This window comes from Salmo salar, chromosome ssa16, assembly GCF_905237065.1.
Source record: "Salmo salar chromosome ssa16, Ssal_v3.1, whole genome shotgun sequence".
Lineage (NCBI taxonomy): Eukaryota > Metazoa > Chordata > Actinopteri > Salmoniformes > Salmonidae > Salmo > Salmo salar.
Window position 1 is genome coordinate 32,168,994 of NC_059457.1, and position 11,405 is coordinate 32,180,398.

Sequence of the window (11,405 nt, forward strand, 5' to 3'; positions counted from 1 at the left end):
GCTGAATTTGCAAAGCTAGCGAGCACCAATTCCGTTTCAGTGGTGTTTGCTATAATCTTTGCTACCCGGGTTAAATAAAGGTGAAATAAAATAAATAAATAAAAGTTCCCTTGCGACAATTTAGCTTTTGCAACGAGACCATTAAATATATTTAAGACAATGGTAGAAGAGAGTGTAGTTCTGTTCAGTTTGGACTTCAGTTTATCGCTAACCTTATCACAGGGACTTCGAAGCACTAACTTACATCATCTGCATGCTGATCTTGGAATAAATTGACGATAGCAAAGATTCCATCTTTGACGACGCCACATAAATGGAATAGGTACTAGCTAGCTTAATAGTTAATATTTGCGCGCTAGCTCTGCATATTCAGCTAGTGTGTGTGCGCGATTGACTGGATGAACCTCACGTCAGTTACGTGCATTGAGTGCCTTTCAGACAGTAGACACGTCCCCTCTGTTACCTTGCCAACTAAGGAACTGGCAGTGGATCAAACCATTGTGAGGCAAAGGGTGGGGGGGTCGCAATCCTTTGAAACTTAAAAACGCGCTATTAAGTGTCTATAATCAGCACAATTGCTTTCATTGCGTATTATTAATATTATTTAAATTACATAGTTATGTTTCAGTGATATATTGGGGGGGACAAATCATATTGTTCCCAGGATGGGGGGGTCGTTTCCCCCCCGTCCCCCCCGGGATTTCCGCCCCTGCCTGACTCTGTTGCAAGAGAAGTGACACAATTTTCCTAGTTAAAAGAAATTCATGTTAGCATGCAATATTAACTAAATATGCAGGTTTAAAAATATATACTTGTGTATTGATTTTAAGATAGGCATTGATGTTTATGGTTAGGTACACGTTGGAGCAACGACAGTCCTTTTTCGCGGATGCGCACCGCATCAATTATATGCAACGCAGGACACGCTAGATAAACTAGTAATATCATCAACCATGTGTAGTTAACTAGTGATTATGATTGATTGATTGTTTTTTTTTACAAGTTAAGTTTAATGCTAGCTAGCAACTTACCTTGGCTTTTTACTGCATTCGCGTAACAGGCAGGCTCCTCGTGGAGTGACAAGGTAAAAATCCTTCTGCCCCTGAACAAGGGAGTTTACCCACCGTTCCTAGGCCGTCATTGAAAATAAGAATGTGTTCTTAACTGACTTGCCTAGTTATATAAAGGTGTAAAAAAATATATATATTTGTGTCCAAAAATACCGATGTCCGATTGTTATCAAAACTTGAAATCGGCCCTAATTAATCAGCCATTCCGATTAATTGGTCGACCTCTACTCAGGACATCATTAGCAAGTATGCAGACACAAACACACAAACAAACGCACACATAGCACGCATGCACACACACCATAGGGGAGCGGTAGGTCAACGACAGGATGAGGGGAGTGATTATCTTTCTAGCAGGACAGAAGGGGGAGATTACCATAGCCAGACAGTTTAAGACGGGTCACAGAGGGCACCTACTGGTACATACTGACAGACACACAGACAGATAATTAGACCAAAACAAATAGATCGGCAGTACAGTAATAAACCTACAGACACCCCAGTAGACCCAGATGGACTTGAGTCATACAGTTAACATAAACAACAGGGACTGTCAGTATAGAGTCATACATTCCCAGTTCAGTCCAGACATCTTTACTGAGCCATACGTACCTCCACCATAGCTTAATTAAAGGTGAGTAGTTGGGCATAGAAGAAGAAAGGCCACTGGGGTTGGCTGGCTGAAGAACAAAGAGAGTGGAGGTCAGAGCATGCTGCAGATGGGGCCAGTACCTATCAGACATGGCCTGGGGGGAGACTGTGGTGTTCCATTATTAAATACTGTTGTCTCAAACACTCACTCACATCACACTCAGTCATTTTTCCCCATCATGATTGATGCTGATGCTAGCTGAACTGTGTGTGTGTGTGTGTGTGTGTGTGTATGCAGGTACACTTGTGAGGCGGGAGCGATCTGATCTGAGCGATCTGATCTGTCAAGTGGTGGCAGTGAAGGTCGCAGAGGGTCACAAGTTCACCAAATCAGAGGCCATGCCCCCCCCCCCCAGAGAGTTGAGGATGAATGTAGGAAGACCAGCAGGGGAACAGCCTTGCCCCTCTGTGGGGCTGGAGATGAGACGTACTGTAGCTAGCTGTGTCAGTCACAGTCCCTACAACACACTGCAGGGGTGAGCTGGACTCAGCAGCATCTCAGACTGATGTGGGCTGCATAAAGACAGAGGCAAGCACAACCCACACACTACAAGCTGTGATATCACCATATCTGCCCCTTGATGTATTTGAGGCCCTGGAGACTGGAGCTAATTGAGTTGTTAGTATGATATAGCCGTGTTCCTATGTACACTAGCAGGTGCCCCCCACCTCACGCACTTTCACACTGCTGGCTGGCTGTGCATTCCCTGGTGCCAAAAGACTGCTGACCACTGCACAATGCCCTGCTCACACAAAGTCACACATACAGTACACACACACACACACACACACACACACACACACCATCCGCCCTCTGAATATGGGGCCTTCTGGGGTATGAGTGGTGTTAAGGGGAGGGGGCAGGACTTAAGCCTGCTAGCAGACTGCCTCATGACCATATGCCCTCTCTCCCCTCCCCCTCCTCCACCCAGTGTCTCCGTGCAGCTGCTCTTGTGTAACAGGAGAAATCACACCGCCAGTTAACATGGCCAGAGCCAAGGAGGGGGAGAACAGAGGGTTTTTATGACTGTGTTGCATTTGCCCTATTGAAACTGAATTGGACTCTGCCACCCCCTCCCCCCTCTGCGTAACCACTCCCACTGTACGAGGAAAACATCAGCAGATGAAAAGAGGGAGAGAGGGGCAGTCTTCCTCTGCTCTTTGTGCAAATGTCTGTCTGTTGCCAGGTAACGGTGACATTATTGCAGACAGAACAAAGAGTTCTGAGGTGTGTGTGCACTGTGGGGGGGTCTGTCTTTTTCCTCTACCAGCTGCTCCACGACTGGCGGCTCGTGACATCTGTCACATGACCAGTTAGGAGCACACCTGTTGTTCCTTTGCCCACCTCTCTTGGTTGTATCCTCCATTTCATCCCTCACTTTGTTTTATCTTTCATTGCACTAGACCGCTCAGAGGGAATGAACTGTCAGACCGGTTTCCTGTTATATTACACACTCAGACACTACTCCGTTATCTCGGTCAGTAAAGACTATCCTCAGTTATATTAACAGAGAGAGGATAGGAAGAGATCTCTTCCCTCTTCCGTGCTTCATTGGGTGTCTGTAGAATGGTGCTGTGCTACAGTGTAGTTTCTGTTTTTATTGGCACGTGCACTAGCACAATGAAATGCTTTTCTAGCTTGCTCTTTCACAACAATGCAGTAGAATATGGGTAGAGAGTGTGTAGAATGTGCATAGAGTGAGTGTGCATAGAGACAGTACAAAAATAAAATAGAAGGGTCAATGCAGATCGTTCGTGTAGCTGTTAACTATTTAGCGGTCTTATGGCTTGGGAATAGAAGCTGTGGTATAAGACTTGATGCTCCGGCACCGCTTGTCGTGCGGAAGCAGAGAGAACAGTCTATGGCTTGGGTGGTGGGAGTCTAACAATTTTCCCGGGCCTTCGTTTCACACCGCCTGTTATAGAGGTCCTGGATGGCAGGGAGCTCGGCCCCACCAGCTCGGCCCCAGCTCGGCTGTCCACACCACCCTCTGTAGAGCCATGCGATCGAGGGCGGCACAGTTGCCATACCAAGCAGTGATGCAGCCAGTCAAGTTGCTCTCAATGTTGCAGCTGTATAACTCTCTTGGGATCTGAGGGCCCATGCCAAATCTTTTCAACCTCCTGAGGGATAAGAAGTTCTGTTGTGCCTTCTTCACGACTGTTTGCGTGTGTGTGGACCATTTTAAGTCCTTAGTGATGTGGACACAGAGGAACTTGAAGCTCTCGACCCGCTCCACTGCAACCCCGTCGATGCGGAAGGGGGCGTGCTCTCCCGGCCCCGTAGTTCACGATCAGCTCCCTGGTCTTAATGATATTAAGGGAGTGGTTGTTGTCCTGGCACCACACTGCCAGGTCACTGACGACCTCCCTGTAGGCTGTATCATCATCGTCGGTGATCAGGCCTACCACTGTCGTGTTTGTCAGCAAACTTGATAATGGTGTTGGAGTCATAGGTGGCCACACAGTCGTGGGTGAACAGAGAGTACAGGAGGGGACTAAGCACACACCCCTTTGGGGCCCCCGTGTTGAGGATCAGTGTGGCGGAGGTAATATTGTCTACCTTCACCACCTGGGGTCGGCCCATCAGGAAGTCCGGGATCCAGTTGCAGAGGGAGGCGTGTGGAGTGCAATTTAGATTTCATCGTCTATGGATCTGTTGGGGCAGTATGCAAATTGGAGTGGGTCTAGGGTGTCTGGGATGATGGAATTGATGTGTGCCATAACTAGCCTCTCGAAGCATTTCATGATTACAGATGTGAGTGCAACAGGGTGGTAGTCATTGTGGCTGGTAGCCTTAGAGTTCTTGGGAACTAGAATGATGGTTGTCAGCTTGAGACGTGGGGATTACAGACTGGAACAAGGAGAGGTTGAAGGTGACTGAATATTCCCGACAGCTGTTCTGCGCATGCTCTGAAAACACACCCTGGAATTCCGTCCGGTCCTGCGGCCTTACGAGTGTTGAACTGATTGAAAACCTTACTCACGTCGGCTTCGGAGAGCGAGATCACCCAGTCCCCTCTGTCAGCGAGGGCCCTAGTGTAGTTTTTTTTTAAGTGTTCATAAAATGCATTGTGTTCGTAGAGGCATCGTTTGGCAGATCACGGCTGGGTCTTCCTTTCTAATCCATAATGTACTATAGCCCCTGCCACGTGCCGGGCATTGAAGCCTGTAATAGGATTCCACCTTGTTCCTATATTGTTATTTTGCTTGTTTGATGGCTCTGCAGAGGTCATAGCAGGACTTCTTGTACTTGTTAGTTTCCTGAGCCATAACCTCTGGGTTGGCTGTGATAGCCCTGTGTGTGGTAGCCCTGTCCTTTAGCTTAGCGACAACCTCAGTGTTAATCCAGGGCTTTTTACTGCGGAAACAGCAAACCTTCACTCTGGGGAAAACGTTGGCGATGCATTTCCTAATGAAGCCGGTGACGAAAGTGGTTAGCTCGTCAATGCAATCGGTGGAGTCCCGGAACATATTCCAGTCAGCTCTAGCAAAGCAGTCTTGTAGCATACACACCGAAAAGGAGGACCATTTCTCAACAGAGCATGTCACGGGTACTTCCTGTTTGAGCTTTTGCTTGTAAATAGGAAGCAGGAGTATAGAGTTATGATCTGATTTGTCAAAGGGGGGGGAAATGGAGGGAGGGCCTTGTATGCTTGCTTGAGGGACTGAATGGCCTAGGTCTGTTGAGGGGAACACTGTGCTCCTTATCCACATGATATTGGTAGTCAGGGCACTTCATCAGTGGGCAGTGATCGTCATGTGCATAATAAGAGGTCTAGGGAGGCTGGCTCGTGACCGTGGCGGGTTGTGTACCACGTAAAAGAACAAACAGTATGTGCAGAAATCCTCCTCCAACCTCCCCAATGAACTCTCAAGTGGTAGTGCTAATATTCATATTTATTTCTATAATTTTCTCTGCAGCTTTCTACGTTCTCGTCCTCTCTCACCTCTGTATTATGTGTGTCTTTCAGAGGGAGAGCCCAACCCGAGCAATCCGTTCTGCCACCTCTGGTCTCTTGGCCCTCCCACTCCTATACTCGTGCTTAGTCAATTTGGTTGGGGATCATTGATGGACAGAGATCTACACAACGTACACCACTTAAAATGTGGAGTAGGTTGTTTAGATCTGTAGGGAACTAAAATCAAATCCCTTTTTGGGGCAGCAAAATGTGAAAAAGGTTCACTGGGGTGTAGACTTTCTATAGGCACTGTACATGTAAAGCAAAGCCTCGTCATACAGAATTAAAGCCTGTACCCATAACATGGTTCCTCTTGCCAGAACAAGAGCCAACTATAAACATGCACTTATAACCCTACTAGTTTGCAGACTTAAAGGGTGCAACCTTAAGAAAGTACTCTGTTGTGCAGCTCTGCTCACGTTGTTGACTATAGGCTTACAGCAGTGTAGCTGTTCGAGAGAAAGTACACACGCACACTTATGTTAGTAACATAAGCATTCCATTCATACCCATGGGATTTGGGGGTGTAGGGGGGAAAGGGGATCGGGGTTAGGGGCTCTTGAGCTCGCACAGGATACTGGAATGTGTCTGTGTTATGTGTAAAGCAGGGAGAGGAGAGGGGAAGGAGGGTTATCTGGAGGGGAGGCAGACAGGGGTTGTTGACCACAGTATTCTTCTGTTCTAGTCCTCACTGAGTAGGATACTGAAGAAGGGCGTAACTACATAGGAGTAATATTGTTTAAAAAAAAAACACACACACACACACACAACCATTCCAAAGTTTGGGGTCACTTAGAAATGTCCTTGTTTTTTTAAAGAAAAGCAAAAAAAAAATTGTACATTAAAATGACATCAAATTGATCAGAAATACAGTGTAGACATTGTTAATGTTGTAAATGACTATTGTAGCTGGAAACGGCTGATTTATAATGGCATATCTACATAGGCGTACAGAGGCCCATTATCAGCAACCATCACTCCTGTGTTCCAATGGCACGTTGTGTTAGCTAATCCAAGTTTATCATTTTAAAAAGGCTAATTGATCATTTGAAAACCCTTTTGCAATTATGTTAACTGCTGGGCTAATTAAAGAAGCAATAAAACTGTCCTTTATGTAACCGATGTGAAATGGCAAGTTAGCGGTGGTGCGCGCTAATAGCATTTCAATCAGTGACGTCACTCGCTCTGAGACTTGAAGTAGGGTTTCCCCTTGCGTTGCAAGGGCCGTGGCTTTTGTGGCGCGATGGGTAACGATGCTTCGTGGGGTGTCAGTTGTTGATGTGTGCAAGGGTCCCTGGTTCGAGCCCAGGTTGGGGCGAAGAGAGGGACCAAACCTAAACTATTACATTTAGACTAGTTGAATATCTGGAGCATCAGCATTTGTGGGTTCGATTACAGGCTCAAAATGGCCAGAAACAAAGATCTTTCTTCTGAAACTCGTCAGTCTATTCTTGTTCTGAGAAATGAAGGCTATTCCATGCGAGAAATTGCCAAGAAACTGAAGATCTTGTACAACGCTGGTTACTACTCCATTCACAGAACAGCGCAAACTGGCTCTAACCAGAATAGAAAGAGGAGTGGGAGGCCCCGGTGCACAACTGAGCAAGAGGACAAGTACATTAGCGTGTCTAGGTTGAGAAACAGACGCCTCACAAGTCCTCAACTGGCAGCTTCATTAAATAGTACCCGCAAAACACGTCTCAACGTCAACAGTGAAGAGGCGACCCCGGGATGCTGGCCTTCTAGGCAGAGTTGCAAAGATAAAGCCATCTCTTTCCAGTGCCTGTGTTCTTTTGCCCATCTTAATATTTTATTTTTATTGGCCAGTCTGAGATATGGCTTTTTCTTTGCAACTCTGCCTAGAAGGCCAGCATCCCGGGGTCGCCTCTTCACTGTTGAGACTGGCGTTTTGCGGGTACTATTTAGTGACGAGAACCATGTAGCTATGATGACGAGTTCCTACACAATTTCCTGATTTCACAGACAGACCACTTAGATGTTAAATCATGGGAAACATTTTTAGTTTACCCACTGATAGAACATAGGATTTCACCAAATTGAGTTTCATGATTTGTATTTCTTTTTTTATTTTGGGGTGGATTATCCCTTTAAGCATTTCTTCTTAACGTTTTCCTTCCCTAAGTTCATGAGTTTCAACTTTCTCACACAAAACAAACGAGGGCAGATATTTAAGAACTTGTTGAGATGTAGTGCCCTAACTTGAAGCACCGGTTGCCTTTCCTTTATGCTGTGGAGGATTTGAATCTGATATTCAACATTTATGACCTGACTGGTCTGAACTTGGTGAAATTTCAAAGGAGTTCAGACCCAGAGTTGAGGCCATCAATCACTTAGCTCTACTGTCTGTCTGTCTGCTGCACAGGTTGTTCTGGGAACTGGCTGAAGAATCCAGAGTGGGGGCATTTTAGCGGTACTAGCCAGTGATAAAGTTATTCCAGAGGAACCATATGTTACTCTGGCGTGGAAGTTCTGGCCATGTACATTTAAGGGCAACCCTAATTTTTGGTGTAAGATAAGAGAGTTGACCTTGAACATGCTGTTCATGTAGCTCAGATCTAATATGGTGACTGAATTAATGAGGTTTACAAAAGCTTCTTGATGGGCATCAGCATCAGAGGACTGCTCAACATCCAGAGAAATACTGCTGGTACACACATATATACACACAAAAGGTATGTGGACACCCCTTCACATTAGTGGATTTGGCTAGTTCAGCCACACCGTTGCTGACAGGTGTATAAAATCAAGCACACGACCATGCAATCTCCATAGCGAAATACATTGGTAGTAGAATGGTCTTTTTGAAGAGCTCAGTGACTTTCAACATGGCACCATCATAGGATGCCATCTTTCCAACAAGTCAGTTCAAATTTTTTGCCTTGTTAGAGCTGTCCTGATCAACTGTAATTGCTGTTATTGTGAAGTGGAAAGGTCTAGGAGCAACAACGGCTCAGCCGAAGTGGTAGGCCAAACAAACTCACAGAACGGGACCACTGAGTGCTGTCCTCGGTTGCAACACTCACTACCGAGTTCCAAACGTCAGCACAAGAACTGTTCGTTGGCAGCTTCATGAACTGGGTTGCCATGGCCGAGTAGCCGCACACAAGCCTAAGATCACCATGCGCAATGCCAATAGTCAGCTGAAGTGGTGTAAAGCTCCCCGCCATTGGACTGGAGCAGTGGAAATGCATTCTCTAGTGATGAATCACGCTTCACCATCTGGCAGTCCGACAAACCAATCTGGGTTTGGCGGATGCCAGGAAAACGCTACCTGCCCCAATGCAAGGTAAAAACACTACCTGCCCCGAGCTGACAAGGTAAAAATCTGTCGTTCTGCCCCTGAACAAGGCAGTTAACCCTCTGTTCCTAGGCCGTCATTGTAAATAATAATTTGTTCTTAACTGACTTGCCTAGTTAAATAAAATGCATAGTGCCAACTGTAAGGTTTGGTGGAGGAATAACGGTCTGGGGCTGTCTTTCATAGTTTGGGCTAGGCCCCTCAGTTCCAGTGAAAGGAAATCTTAACGCTACAGCATACAATTACGTTCTAGACGATTCTGTGCGTCCAACTTCTTGGCAACAGTTTGGGGGAGGCCCTTTCCTGTTTCAGCATGACAATGGTTTGTCGAGATCGGTGTGGATGAACTTGACTGGCCTGCACAGAGCCCTGACCTCAACCCCATCAAACACCTTTGGAATGAATTAGAATGCCGACTGCGAGTGAGGCCTAATCGCCCATCATCAGTGCCCGACCTCATTAATATTCTTATTCTTGTGGCTGAATGGAAGCAAGTCCCTGCAGCAGTGTTCCAACATCTAGTAGAAAGCCTTCCCAAAAGAATGTAGCAAAGGGGGGACCAACTCCATATTAATGCCCATGATTTTGGAATGAGAAGTTCGATGAGCAGGTGTCCACATACACTTCATGACCAGAAGTATCAGAATTTGCTAGTGATTTAATTTACAGTGCCTTGAGAAAAAGTATTCACACCCCGTTTTGTGTTACAGCCTGGATTTAAAATTGATGACATTTAGATTGGGTCACTGGCCTGCCCAAAATGTCAAAGTGGAATTGTTTTTAGAAATGTTTACAAATTAATAAAAAATTAAAAGCCGAAATGTCTTCAGATGATTTATCAATACACCCAATCACTACAAAGATACAGGCGTCCTTCCTAACTCAATTGCCGGGGAGGAAGGAAACGGCTCAGGGATTTCACCATGAGGCTAATGGTGACTTTAAAACAGTTAGAGTTTAAAGGCTGTGATGGGAGAAAACTGAGGATGGATCAACAACATTGTAGTTACTCCACAATACTAACCAAAATGACAAAGTGAAAAGATGGAAGCCTGTACAGCAAATCCAACATCACTGAGTACCACTCTTCATACAGTATTTTCAAGCATGGTGGTGGCTGCATCATGTTATGGGTATGCTTGTGATCAGCAAGGACTAGGTTAGTTTTTTGGGGGATAAACACAAAACAGAATAGAGCTAAGCACAGGCAAAATCCTAGAGGAAAACCTGGTTCAGTCTGCTTTCCAACAGACAGGGAGACAAATTCACCTTTCTGCAGGATAATAACCTAAAACAAGGCCAAATATACACTGGAGATTAAAAAGATGACATGGAATGTTCTTGAGTGGCCTTGTTACAGTGGACTTAAAAACGACTTGAAAAACTATGGCAAGAATTGAAAATGGCTGTCTAGCAATGATCGACAAACAACTTGACAGCTTGAATAATTGTTTTAAAAAAGTACAATATTTGCACAATCTAGGTGTGCAAAGCTTAGATTTACCCAGAAAGACTCACAGCTGTGATCGCTGCCAAAGGTGATTCTAACATGTATTGACTCAGGGGTGTGAACACTTACGTAAATGAGATATTTCTGTACTTCATTTTCAATAAAATTGGCAACAAATTCTACAAATATTTTTCACCGTCACTATGGGGTATTGTGTGTAGATTGTTGAGAGAATTATATATTTTTTTATCCATTTGAATTCAGGCTTTAACACAAATGTGGTATAAAATCAAGGATGAGTGTGATTGTACAATAGCTAATATAGTGTATACTGTTAAGATGCAGTACTGTGTCATACCCTAAGACAAACTCATCTCATTTAGCCATTTTCCTGTCTCAGCCTCCAGTATCTATGCTGCAATAGTTTGTGTTGGGGGGCTAGAGTCAGTCTGTTATATTTGGTGTAATTCGCCTGTCTTATCTGGTGTCCTGTTTGAATTTAAGTATGCTTTAATTCTCGCTCTCTCTCCCAGAGGACCTGAGCCCTGGGATCATGCCTCAGGACTACCTGGCCTGATGACTCCTTGCTGTCCCCAATCCACCTGGTCAGGCTTCTGCTCCAGTTTCAACTGTTTTGTCTGTGGCTATGGAACCCTGACCTGTTGACCGGACGTGTTACCTTGTCCCGGACCTGCTATTTTGCGACCCTCTCCCTCTACAGCAACTACTGTCTCGAACTCTGAATGCTCAGCTATGAAAAGCCAACTGACATTTACTCCGGAGGTGCTGACCGGTTGCATCCTCTGTTGCACCCTCCACAACCATTGTGATTATTTGACCCTGCTGAACATCTTGGACATGTACTGTTATAATCTCCATCCGGCCCAGCCAGAAGAGGACTGGCCACCCCTCAGACCCTGGTTCCTCTCTAGGTTTCTTCCTAGGTTCCTGCC